This window comes from Cavia porcellus, unplaced genomic scaffold (assembly GCF_034190915.1).
Source record: "Cavia porcellus strain 051 isolate PalLab524CR breed Dunkin Hartley unplaced genomic scaffold, mCavPor4.1 scaffold_27, whole genome shotgun sequence".
In the NCBI taxonomy this organism is placed as follows: Eukaryota; Metazoa; Chordata; class Mammalia; order Rodentia; family Caviidae; genus Cavia; species Cavia porcellus.
Genome location: NW_026947510.1, coordinates 12,740,971 through 12,754,127, shown reverse-complemented (window position 1 = coordinate 12,754,127; position 13,157 = coordinate 12,740,971). Strand labels below are relative to the sequence as shown.

At 34.5% G+C, this 13,157-nt stretch overlaps 1 long non-coding RNA gene across 1 annotated transcript in view; it reads right to left on the bottom strand.

Annotated features, from left to right (window-relative positions):
- Positions 1-6,887: 6,887 nt before the first annotated feature.
- Positions 6,888-13,157, bottom strand: part of LOC134473494 (uncharacterized) — a 34,928-nt gene continuing 28,658 nt past the window's right edge. The window contains exon 3 of the long non-coding RNA XR_010043741.1: positions 6,888-11,725. This is a non-coding gene — a long non-coding RNA (uncharacterized LOC134473494). The remainder of the gene's footprint in view (positions 11,726-13,157) is intronic.

Sequence of the window (13,157 nt, the reverse complement as noted above, 5' to 3'; positions counted from 1 at the left end):
TAATATATTACTTAATTTTAAAAACATCTTCAAATTCAAACACAGCAATAGTAAATTAAGTTTCTAATATATTGGCTATACTTAAATCATAAGTTTCCTGTTAATTTTTTTTTTCTTTTGAGACAGGGTCTCTCTATGCAGTTCAGGCTGGCCTTGAGCTCACTTTGTAGCCCACGCTGTTCTTGAACTCTCAACGATTTTCCTGCCTCAGCCTCCTGAGTGCTGGGATTACAGGCATGAGCCACCAGGCCCGGCATTATATTATATTTTAGAGGAGCTGCTGATGCTAACTATAATCTGAAACTTAGGAGACAGAATTCATACTAATGGGAGGGAGAGTACACACACTGGGTTCTAAAGTTAGTATGCTGCTCCACAATCTTTGTCACTGAGAAGAGAAGACGGGTGGGGAGCTAGGGATGTCCCAAGTGGCCCCTACTGTGATATGTCACAACATCATTTAGAATAACAGAACGCAATGTCAAATATTGAAGTCCAGAAGCTCAGACTGGCTTCATTTCTTCCTCCTACTTACCAGTCTCTCTTAAAATACAAATAAGAAAATTGTTCTAAACTCATGACATGTCTGAGAATTAAACAAATATCTGGTGTGAGATAACTGTTTCAACATGTGCTTCAAAGCAGTTACTGAATCAATGATAAATATGATTATTTATATTATTAAAAACATCATCTTTATTATTAAGGTTTATGTCTTACTTGATGTTAAAAGGATAGTACAAAGCCACATATTTATGAATTATTTCCAAAAATTTAAAAATTAATGATTCTTTTATCAATGAGAAATGTAAGATGGATCACTTCTTCATTCAGAAAAATTCTGATTTGTTTTCATAATAACCAGCCAGCTTGTCATATTCCAGCCAAAATGACTTATAAGTCAGAGAATATGAAATGAATGTCTGTGCAAGAAACCAGTCAGTATTCAATAATAAAAAAGCATGAACACAACCATAAATAGAGTGATAAAACATGTAAGCATCAATGTTTCAATTTTAAAAAATCACGAAATAGTTAAGACTCATGCATGTGTAGAATCTATAAACAGTTTATGAGAAGTGATCTTATGACACATGATGAAATGAACAGATACTTTGAAGAAAAAGAGACACTAAAATACCCAGTGCTGATCCTGGAGTGTCATAATGTGAAACCCAGCAATAGTATTATTCTTTGTTCAGAGTGATATTAGCCTGGTTGGGTTTATTCAATCTCAACATAATTGAAGATATGGATAACTGCATGTGTGTTTAAGTGTATAGGATTGATAACCATATTTCTAAGTTTTTGTTGGATAATTGAACAGAACTGGTTGCAATCTCACTGTTTGAATCTCCACTTTATATGCTCCACTTTAGTATCTTGAATAACTATTTGTAAGAAGACAATCTGTAATTATCAGCTAGTGGTTCACTGTTTTTTTCTTTGAAATTATGTATTATTTCTAACTTTTTTCTGTTTTGTTTAGCCTTTATTTAAATTAAATGAAAAAAAAAAGACACTACAGTATCCAATGCTGATCATGGAGTGTCATGATGTGAAATCCAGCAATACTATTATTTTTTATTCAGAATGATTTTAACATGCTTTTTTTAAAAATTTTAACCTGCTTTAGTTTGTTTAATCTAAACATAAATGAAGATATGGATAACTGCATGTATGCTTAAGTGTATAGGATTGACAGCCATGTTACTAAGTTTTTGTTGGACAATTGAACAGAACTGTTTGCAGTCTCGCTGTTTGAATTCCCACTTTTCATGTTCCATTTTTGTGTCTTGAACAACTATTTGTAAAACGACAATATATAAACATCAACTAGTGATTTCTTACTGTTTATTTTTTTCTCTGAATGTATTGTTTCTACCTATTTTCTGTTTTGTTTAGTTTTTCTTTCAATAAAATAAGTAAAAAATAATTTTAAAAAATCACAAAATATAGAATATATCTATCCATAGTGTCAGTGTGATATCAACTTGATGAGCCAAATATTTAGTCAAACCTTATTCTGCATATATCTCTGACAGTATTTTGTGATGATGTTAAAATTTCAATTAGGAGACTGAATTAAGTAGATGGTCTTTAAGTAGGTGCAGGTGGTCTCAGTTAAGGGCCTAAATAGAATTGAAAGGCTGAACTTTACGTGAAGAAAAGATAATCCTCGTCTCTGGCTGCTTTTGAGTTGGAAACAACATTTTTCTGCCTTCAGACTTAAAAATGAACCATCAGTTCTTCCTGGGTCCCAACTTGCCAGCTTTCAGACTAGAACTAAACTGTTTGCTCTTTGGGAACTCTAGCTTAACAGCTCACCCTGGAGATGTTGAGACTCCTCAACCTCCATTATCAGGTGAGCCAATTCCTTTTAAGAGTTTCTTTCTGTTTATCTACCTATATATTCAACCACTCATCAACCTATTCCAATGGTTCTGTCTCTCTAGGAAGACCTGACTGAAAACTATACCCAAGAATGTATAATAATAGAAAAAATGGCTGGGAGGTAACTCAGTGGTAGAGCACTTGCCCAGCATGTGTGATACCCTGCAGTCCTTTCTCAACACAATAATGATAGTGACAAAAGTAATGAAATGGCCATGATGTGATTGTAGGCTCCTTTTAAAAAAATTTCCTCATTCTTCATAAACAATCCTAAAAGGCAGGTACTATTGATTTATGCAATAGATAAAATAGACATTGAAATATAAAATGATTTGTACTAGATTATATAACCATCACTGAAATCTATGAACCCTGGCTCCATAATCTATAGTGGATGAGATGAACCATCAGCAAACATCAGTTCCAGTTCCACTGTGGATTTGTCTGTGGCCTCAACACCATATTCTCATCTTAAATTTTTTTTTGATTATTCAGTTGTGCATACAGACTTGTTTTGTTTTTTCTGTACAGAGTGTTGATTCCAGGACCTTTTGACTGAGCAACATCTTCTTCCTATTTTTATTTTGGGACTGGATCACATTAAGTCATTTACTTGCCTTGGCTGGGCTTGAATTTACTGCCCTCCTGCCTCAGTCCCCACAGTGCTGGGATTACAGGCTTTTGACACCATGCCTTGCTTAGGTGACATATCCTTAGCTCACTGGGGAAATCTCTCTGCAAACATTTGGAAGAATTCTGCACTAGATTGCTCCAAATATCTTTAGTTCCCCACTACATTAGAAACACAGGTGGTTAAGCCCAGATCATGCACTGCATGTTTCATACTCAAAAGGTCAATCAGTAGAACTGTGCCAAATAAAAGGCATGCCATGTTTCTACAACAAAAATTGTCAAATAGGTGTTTCAATGCATGTGACTTTGAATTAAAATAAATTTCCATATGTAAATCCTTATAATACCATTAAAATGACACTCTAAAAATAAAATTTTTCAAGAACTATATGTTCAACTCATAATGTGTGAACTACCTATCATTCTTTCCTAACACATCACTGCTAATTGGTGATTGTTATTTCTTTTCCTTACAGGATCTGAGATTCCTTGGATTCTGTTTCCTGGGCCATATTAAGTGACCAGTATTGCTCTTTACCAGGAAGTAATGCACTGCTATGCTCTTTTGTCCTTTATTCATTTGCTGATGTATCTCCCACACACTTTCAAAATTAGAAGTATACATAAAGGCAGGTCAGTTTAATATCTGCATTTCTCTCAGGTCTCACAGTGTTTGCTCATGTCATAAAATACACTTTCCTAATTTCATTATCATGATAAAGTGAAAATATTCTGTATTCTGACATTAAAATAATATACCTTCTCTGAGAGCTGTAACTCCTATTTCACAAATGCGACATTTTTTTTTATTCTATTCATGCTTTCCATGGGGAATTAAATTGCCTGCTGACATACACACAAATTGCATTGCTCTTCATTATTCCTAATAAGACATAAACTACAAGAGCTCATTATTTTGTCACTCTTGAATTGGTATAGGTAGCATCAGTGTTTTGCATACTTTGCATCTCCTTACAGAAACTTGACTATAGTAGCATCATTATTACCATTTGTATATAGAAAAGTAGTTAAAACACATTCATAGGTTTGCTAGCTACAGCTAAGGGAGTGCCAATGTTTTTATTTACCTAGTCTAGTGTTTTAATTTGGATTTATAAGTGAATATAATTATTTCTCAAAGAGAATTATTGATATATAATTGATTTTCAATGAGCTACACATTTTTAGCTATAACTGGCCCCCTATATCCATGGGTCCTGTATCTATACATTCAAGCAACCACAGGTCAAATGCTTAGAAAAAAAATACTTCTATACCAAATATATACAGACTTTTCATGTCATTATTCCCTAAACAACAAGTATTTGCATTGTATTAGGTGTTGTAAATATTCTACAAAAGTTTCACAGTGTGTAAGAAGTTGTGCATAATTATATGCAAATACTACAGCATTTTACACAAGAGACTTTGTACCACTGGAGATTTAAACCACGGCCTTCAACAGTGAGATGTATTTCCAGCCCTGATCTATCTTTTATGTTGAGACAGAGACTCACAAAGTTGTCCAGGCTGGGCTTGAATTTAAGGTCTTCCTATCTCAGCCTCCCAAAGTGCTGGGATAACAGAAGTGTGCCGCTATGCCCAGCCCTTCAGTTTCTTATCTCTTACTGTCTTATCAAACAATATACAATATACTGATTTCACAGCACAGTATAAGTTACGGCATCAAAGAGAAGGGTCCCTATCACTGGAGGACTTTACCTCTTTTTCTGGAAATGGAATTAGTACCTTTTTAATCATACCTAGAGCATTTCTACCATGTTAAAGTTTTTATCAGTATAGCTTAAACATTAATGTGTTATTTCTGGATATATCTGTGAATGTTTCTGGGTGAGATTAGCATTTAAATCAGGAAACTGATTAAAGCAGGTTTCATTCTCTAATGTGATATCAGTTAATCTTTTGAGAACCTGAGTACAGGCAGAAAAAAGGAGCACGTTCTCTGTCTCTCTCTCTGTCATTCTCTTTGTTCCTCACTCTTACCTGATTATTGTAATGTAACACTGTTTTTTATTTTTCTACCCTCAGACTAGAACTTACACCACCAGTTTTACTGGGTCTTCAACTTACCAATTAACCTCCAAAGTTTCATTAGCTAATTCTTTATAATAAATGTATCTACCTAAATATTTAACATATAGGTCCTGTTTCTCTGGAAAATCTAAAACTAATACATCAAATATCCACTGATCTGCTGTCTAACACCCTGAAATTATTTTGGTATTCTCTAGAATTTTATATAAAATCTTCTCCTTCTCCTTCTCCTTCTCCTTCTCCTTCTCCTTCTCCTTCACCTTCTTCTTCTTTGACTACGTCTTCTTCTATCTCCATTCACGCAACATAAATCTAGGTTGTTAAAAATATCAACAATTCACTTTTTTCCTCTCAGTGTGCTTTGTTACATATACACACTATAATCACATTATAATCTATCAATTCACCTGATGATAGGTAACCAAGCTGTTTTCATTTTAGGTGTATTCTAAAGGTGCCATGAAGGTTAATATGCTAGGTTTTGTAGCCATGCTTTTCAGTTTGTCATGGGTAAACATTGTACATTCGAAATGGCCAGGATCAAATGATGGGCCGCATTAAGTTCCCGCTGAAACTGGGATTCTAGTTTCTTCATAAGCTCACTAGCACTTAACATGCTCAATTTTTAAAACTACAATCTGAATTTCCCTATGACTGATGATTTTGAAACTATTTCCAAATACTTGACTTTGACTTGTTTATTTTTCCAGAGGGAAAGTCTGTATAAATTGTTGGCCCATCTTTTCATTGGATTGATTGTCTTATTTGATTTTAAGACCTTATGTGGATTCTGGACAAGTCCATACTGTGTGGCCATATTTTCTCTTCTCTTCATTCTCTTAACGGCAGACTTCAAAAAACAAATAGTTGCAATTTTGCTGAAGTTTAATTCATCAATTTGCTGCTTAGTGGATTATGTGTGTATTTGGCAATCTTTCTAATCCTTGCCTAATTCATTTTTTCCATATTTTTCTTCTATATTTGTTTGTCTTACCATAGTGAGGACTGAATGCAGTGCCTTTGCATTGAGCTCATCCTCAGACCTATGTAGCTAGATAGATACTTGTTAATTTTTATTTTCAGACAGTCTCACAGAGTTGCTTAAGCTGTGCTCAAATTAGCTGTTCTCATTTGTTCTCCTAGATAATGGAATTACAGCTAAATGCTACCATACCCAGCTAGCATGGAGATTCAAACTGATTTTCATTATTCATTTTAAATTAATTAATGTTAATGGTATAAGATATTAATTGTTAATTGAATAACCAATTTTTCAGCACCATTTGTTGAAAAATTATCCTCTTTCACTGAATTTTGCAGCTTTTTAGGAAAGATTCTGTACATATCTATATGATTTCATAAAATTTACATTTTATCACATTAATCAGCTGTCTAAATGAGCCTTTTTTGTTGCTAAAAATGTGCTCACGTAAACATATAGTCTAATGTCCACCTATCTCTTGTGATCTCTCTCCCACTAAATCTATGCCAAACTTTCTTGGTCCATCAAACTATACTACTTAACCAAAAACTCCAAGTATTTTCATAAACATGGTGTCCTCCTACTTAAGCCATGCAATTGTTCCAATTATACCACTATCTTGAGATTTAGCCATATCAGTCTTCAGAAATGATGACATTCGGAATCAAGTAGTCCCCATTTGTATTTCACAGTCAAAATCAAGTGTAGTAATTACCTCTAAATTCTATGAAAGAAGTGGCCTCAACTACTCTGCTCATCAATGTATTTTAAGACTCTAAAGCAATCTAACAAATAATGTGATCACTAAATATTCACCTAAATAGTATAGTATTCTTTTGTATTTCTAAAACTTTATGCTACATGGGAATCAAATAATGTCACCTGCCTATGATAGTAATTAGTAAAAGCAAAAATAGAAGAAAGGAAGATATACAAAAAAAAAAAAGAGGAAAGCATTATTATGAACAGGCACAACTTAAAAAAATTTATTTAAAGAAAAACTAAACAAAACAGAAAATGGGTAGAAATAATACATACTTACAAAGAAAAAATAAACAGTAATAAATCACTAATTGATGTTTACATATTGTCCTCTTACAAATAATTGTTCAAGATACAAAAATGGAACATATAAGTGGGAATTCAAACTGTGAGATTGCAAATAGTTCTATTCAACTATCCAAAAAAAACCTTAGTAATATGGTTATCAATCCTATACATTTAAACATACATGCAGTTAGCCATATCTTCCTTTATGTTGAGATTAAACAGACCAAAGCTGACTAAAATCACTCTGGACAAAGAATAATAGTATTGCTGGATTTCACATCATGACACTCCAGGATCAGCACTGGGTACTGTAGTGTCTTTTTTCCTTCAAAGTATTTGTTCATCTCATCATGTGTTGTAAGATCAGATCTCGTAAACTGTTTATAGGTTCTACGCATGCATGAGTCTTAATATGTACTTTTATCCTTTCTATATTAGAGGGGGAAACAAAACAAAGCAGGACAGAACAAAGCATATTCCTATAGACACATAACATGAAAAAGATATATAAAACCACTGTACAAGGAGTTCTACCATGGTTACTGTGTTGTCCCCTGTTATTTTCAATAGAATTGGCTATACAATCAGATATAGTACAATTGAATATATCAGTATATAACAGTATTTACAGAAATACAACTTTTTAGATAGTGTAAAACTACAAAAGAAAAAAGGTAGTAATCAAACCAGAACAGGTATCATAGTGAATCTTGTCATTTTCAGTATAGTTGTCTATACTCTCAGACTTGATACTATCAATTATAATAGTTTTGAATAAAATCTGTTGATAACAAACAGCAATCAAACAAACCAGATTTAACTAAGATCAGTCATACTTTAACAGTATAAGTTATACAGGGCTCCAGATTAAGTTAACAGGAAGTTAAAGATGATTACTGTGGTATATCCTGATATTTTTGGGATAGCTGTCTGTGCCCTCAGATCTAGTGCTTGCAGACAAACTGGGACAGAATATGTTCTATCTAAGCAGAGCAGTGCGAGTAATATGGGTTTTAATTCCTGATACACTATTAATAATATCTTATGCTCTCTTTTTTAAGACTATTCCCTCTCCTTTCACTCCCCCAGTGTATACTGTGAATTTTTGGTCTCACCAACACTCTCTGTTTTAAATTGGGGGGGGGGGCAACCTGCTATTTACCTAAGTGGTTCTGAACCTTCTCCCTCCTGGACTTGATCTCTAATTGTATTCCTTTACCTATTAAAGCCTGTCTTTCCAACCTGCCCATAAATACTGGTCCAGTTTCCCCTATTACTCTCTGGTTCCTTGTCTCACAGAGCATTGTTTTATCATATTTGATTTTCGGTCCATATACCCTTTTTCAGGTTAATTATATTTCCTATAAAGACCATCTCAGTGGACTCTACCTCCTGATCTACTCTCCCTGTAATTCTTTTTTTTTTCTTTTTTTAATTTAGTGTGTCACAGCTATCTATATTAGAGATTATAGCCAACCTTCTCTGCCTCATGTCTGTAGTGCTCTTTTTCTGTCATTAGTTATGTTTGTCTTCTTCACTTTGCTTTCTGCTCCATTCATTGAGGACTCTCTGCCACTGTTCCTGGAATCCTGGTACTTTTCTCTTTCTTTAGAATGTCCTGGAATATTCTCTGTAGAGTTGGATTAGTAGTTGCAAATTCCCCCAGTTTCTCTTTGTCTTGGAAGCGTCTTGTTTCTCCATTAATTTCTAGAGACAGTTTTTCAGGGAACATCAATTTGGACTGGAGGCTAATTTTTTTTTTTTTTTTGTCTTTTTCATTTTTATCAGTACCAGGGATTGAACTCACGACTGCCTGCTTGCAAGGCAGGTGCTTATGCCGCTGAGCTAAATCCCCAGCCCCCTGGAGGCTATTTTTTTTTTTCAGGGCTTGGAGTACTTTACTCCAGGCTCTTGTTGATTGGATGGTTTGTGTCAAGAAGTCTGCCATAGTTCTGATGAGCTTTCCCTTGTAAGTAATCTGTTTCTTGTCTCTGACAGCTTTTAATATTCTGTTCTGATACTGGATTTCTGGGATTTTGATTATTATATGTCTGAGTATAGCTCTGTTTTGGTTGTAGGTGGCTGGAGTTCTGTATGCCTCATACATCTGAATATCATTTCCTTTTCCTATGTTTGGGAAGTTTTCCTTAATTATTTCTGTGAATAGCATTTGTAGTTCCTTTGTTTGTATCCCTGCTTCTTCATTTACATTCTTTATTCTTAACTTATAGATCCTCTTGTCATCTCTAGCCTTTGTGTTGTTACTGCCTATTTCCTTGTTATTTTTAAGCAATTTTTCCTTTCATGCTCCCACATTGCAAACCCATCCTCCAGTTTGGATAATCTATCCTTAGTTTCTTTCAAGACATTTTGCCAGCTTTCAATGGAGTTTTTAATTTCCTGGTAATCTCTTTGAACCTGCTTCATGTAGTCTATGTTTTCTTTACATTCTTCATCAAACGATTCTCCCCTTCTTTTGTGTTCCCCCATTCTTCTGTCTGTGTCTTCCTGAGAGATGCTTAGCATTTCTTTTATTAATCTACTTATATCTTGCTTTACTTGGTTAAATATTTTACTTTTGAACTCGTGTATGAGGTCCCAAAGGTATCACTGGGGCTGTATCTGATGTTGTATGTTTGCTGTCCTCAATCTCCTTTGTATTTACCTTTCCTGGGTCAATGTTCTCAGGGTTGAGAGCTGGGGACTTTTTCATGCTGCTTCCTAATTTCATATTTTTTGTTTCTTCCATACAAGTATATATGTAGAAGGCCTCAGTTTCTTTCTTTATTGGTTACAATTCTTTCTGAAGTGTGCTGGCTAGGTGGTCCTGCCAACAGAGTGTGCTATTAAGGTGCAAACAGGGCCAGCATATGCTGGCCCTTCCCCTCTGGGTCAGTGAACCTGCTGAGGCCTTCGCTGCATTCGTGTGTGCTGCCTGACCCTGACGTAGGGAATTGATTGGGGATAACTTACTGGGTCTCAGCCAGGAGTGTAACCCTGGCCAAGCACACCCCATCAATCCCATTTGGGAAGGGAGCAACTGACTGAAGTCACTATGGCTCCTTGTTCTTGCCGATCATTTCAGGTCTCAGAATGTCTTCTGTTGGAGCCCCTTTTTCTGTGGAATGGTTTTATTCCCGGCACTCACCGCAGGTCAATGTAAGTTCCCCACCAGCTCAGCTCTGTGTTTGGCTCACCAACCCCCGACCTCAGTGTGATGCATTTCCAGTGAGTAGAAGCGGCACGATTTCAGGCGGCTCAGTAAGTTGCAGCTATGTGAGTATGGATGCTGCAGTGGAAGCACCAAGCCTTTAGCTGTTCCAGTAGTAGCCCTGGAACTGTGTTTGATTAGTTCTTCTCACCTTGGGTCAGGAGGATTCATCTCCCTCTGTTCGGGACTCTCCATGATGTATTATTTTGAAATTTAAGCTGACTATCTCAGGGAGCCTCTGTAGCCTGCTGTTATCTATCTGCTATCTTTACCAGAACCCCCATGCACAACCTTTTCTTTTACAGTTTAATGTACATTTTCTCTACTACCTGATGATCACTGTAATCATTGCATATTGAATTAATAGCAGATTCAGACCAGATAAAAAACTTGTACTTATGATTGAAAAAAATACATAAACTCTCTGGAGACATGTCAGCAAGGAAAAAAGGAAGGAAAAAGATATTAAAGAAAGAGAAAGAAAAAAGGAAGAAAAAAAGAAAAAACATGAAAGAAAGATCAGCTTAGTTCAGTCTTAATGACTCTAGTTACCATCTACCTAAAACTGTACAAGAGATTCTAAATAAGAGTTGTGAAGTTAAACTATATGCATCACAGAAACACAAGAGACAATCAATTGTTGACCTTTGGGATTAATCTTTGTGGCAGTTCTTAATGCAAAAATAGATACCAGAAACGTCTTGTATTTCCAAGCAACAAGAAAAAGAATATATGCTACATCATCTAGGATACACTCTAAAATCAAAGAAAAAAGAAACAGAAAAATAACCAATCCATTCAAATGTTAATCTCTAGCTTTAGTGTACTGTTTCACAGTAGGCCATTGCTTCTGCAGTAATAAGCAGAAAAAAAAATAAAGTACTAAAACATATTTTAAAGATCCTAGATATCAGTGGTAGCAAAAAGAGGTATGTGAATAAAATTTTAAAGAGAATATTTAAGAGGGAAACTTCCTGAGGGAAAAAATTTACTCCATAAAATGGACAAATCTCAATTGCTGGTTAATGTTTGTCCAAGCCTCAGGTTTGAATACACGTAGAAACTCTGCTGAGAGAAATGTAAACCATGAAAGTTTTCAGCAAAAATCATAAAATAAGTAGTGTACAAATTGAAAACTTGAAGAAACTGAAACAATAGCTGATTATTTCCAGAATGTTACTCCCATTTTAATGCTGTACAGGAATAAGGAAATTTAGGTCAAATTCTTCCGGACGTAGATTGAAATTTTCTCACTTGCTCAATGCCTAGATAATAAGAATTTGTTTCAAACACACTAGCAAGTTTCTCTTCATATTCCAGATCTTGATGGCATACAGGATGTGAACTTGGAAGATTCAGCCTCTGAAGCATAAAACTGGGGTTCGTACAGTATTTCACATCTGAAAAAAATAAGAGCAATTCAGGATCCAACTCAGAAGTACAGGAGAAGCACGAAGCAGAAACAAAGATGAGCCAGAGGTCGGATGTGTATTACTATATTTCAAACTCTGCTGCCACCCAGATCAATTTTGAATTTGAGTGCAGTGACAAGATTCATAACCTGCTGAACAGGAAAAGCTAGTGCTCTTCCTAATGGAAATCTACAAGATTAGAAATCTCTGAGGTTCTTTGTTTACACAACATATAATATTCAATATGTATTAGAATATTACTATAATTGGAAAGACGTGAGAAAATGTCACATATTTTTGAAAAGAGATGGCAAACAATAAAAATGTACAGATAACTCGAATGTAAAGCTAGCCAAGTCATATAAAAATGAGTGCAGTATATTCAAGAAATGAAAAAAAATCTAGGTCAAATAGATGAAAATATAAAAGAAAAATTTAACAGAAAATTGCAATCTTTAAAAAAAAGCATTCAGTATATAGTCTATGACACAAATTAGAAATATTTCCAAAATAAAGAATTCTACTGATAAGTTTAAAAACACAATGGATGATGCAGAGCACAAAAGCAGTAAACTGGAAAATATTAAGTAAAACATGGCAAAATGAAGCAACCAAGGGGGTGGAAGAACATAGCATAACTGCCAAGTGACAATTTATTCAAGCAAAAAAATAAAACTATCATATATAATTGGTGTCCCTAAATGAGAGGAAAGAATAGGAGAGAAACAACATTTATTTCTGGTGATCAATGAATTAATTCCATTCTAATGTGAGATACACACACACAAATTCAAAAAGCTCTGTGAAACCCAAGAAGTATAAATCAAACTAAAGAAGAAGTATAAAAGCAGACAAAGTGGAGAAATGTTGCCTTTACAGGAAAAATAAGAATAAGTGTGCGTCTCTGCAAGAGAAGAAAACACGATGTGGATAGAAAGAATTAGGGTTAGGTTGGGGGGTAGGTTTAGGCTAAAACAGAATAACTGCCAACACAGAATTCTACATCCAGTAAAAATAGCTTCCAATACTTAAGATTTTTATAAACAAATGTGCAGACAATAACAGACTTCATTCTAGTAGTCATGAAGAAAGGAAAAATTACTTAGGATTATGGATGCAGGTAAAAATTAAAGTTTCTGAAACATGAAAATAAAGGAGGAAGTAAAGCTTAACAGCAATAGTAAAAATGTAAATGATTATTGATTATATGTATGAGTACAAAAAATAGAATGCTGTTTAAATCATATGTATAAATGATGTAGGTAAGTATGACAGAATATTAACTATAGAAAGCAAAATTTTCAATATTTTGCCAAATTTTAATTATCCTCAAGATGATGATGGTATAAAATGTAGGGAAAGGCTTTTAGAGCTTGTATGGTTATCATAAAAAGTTAAAAATAATAGTCTGCATTACTCT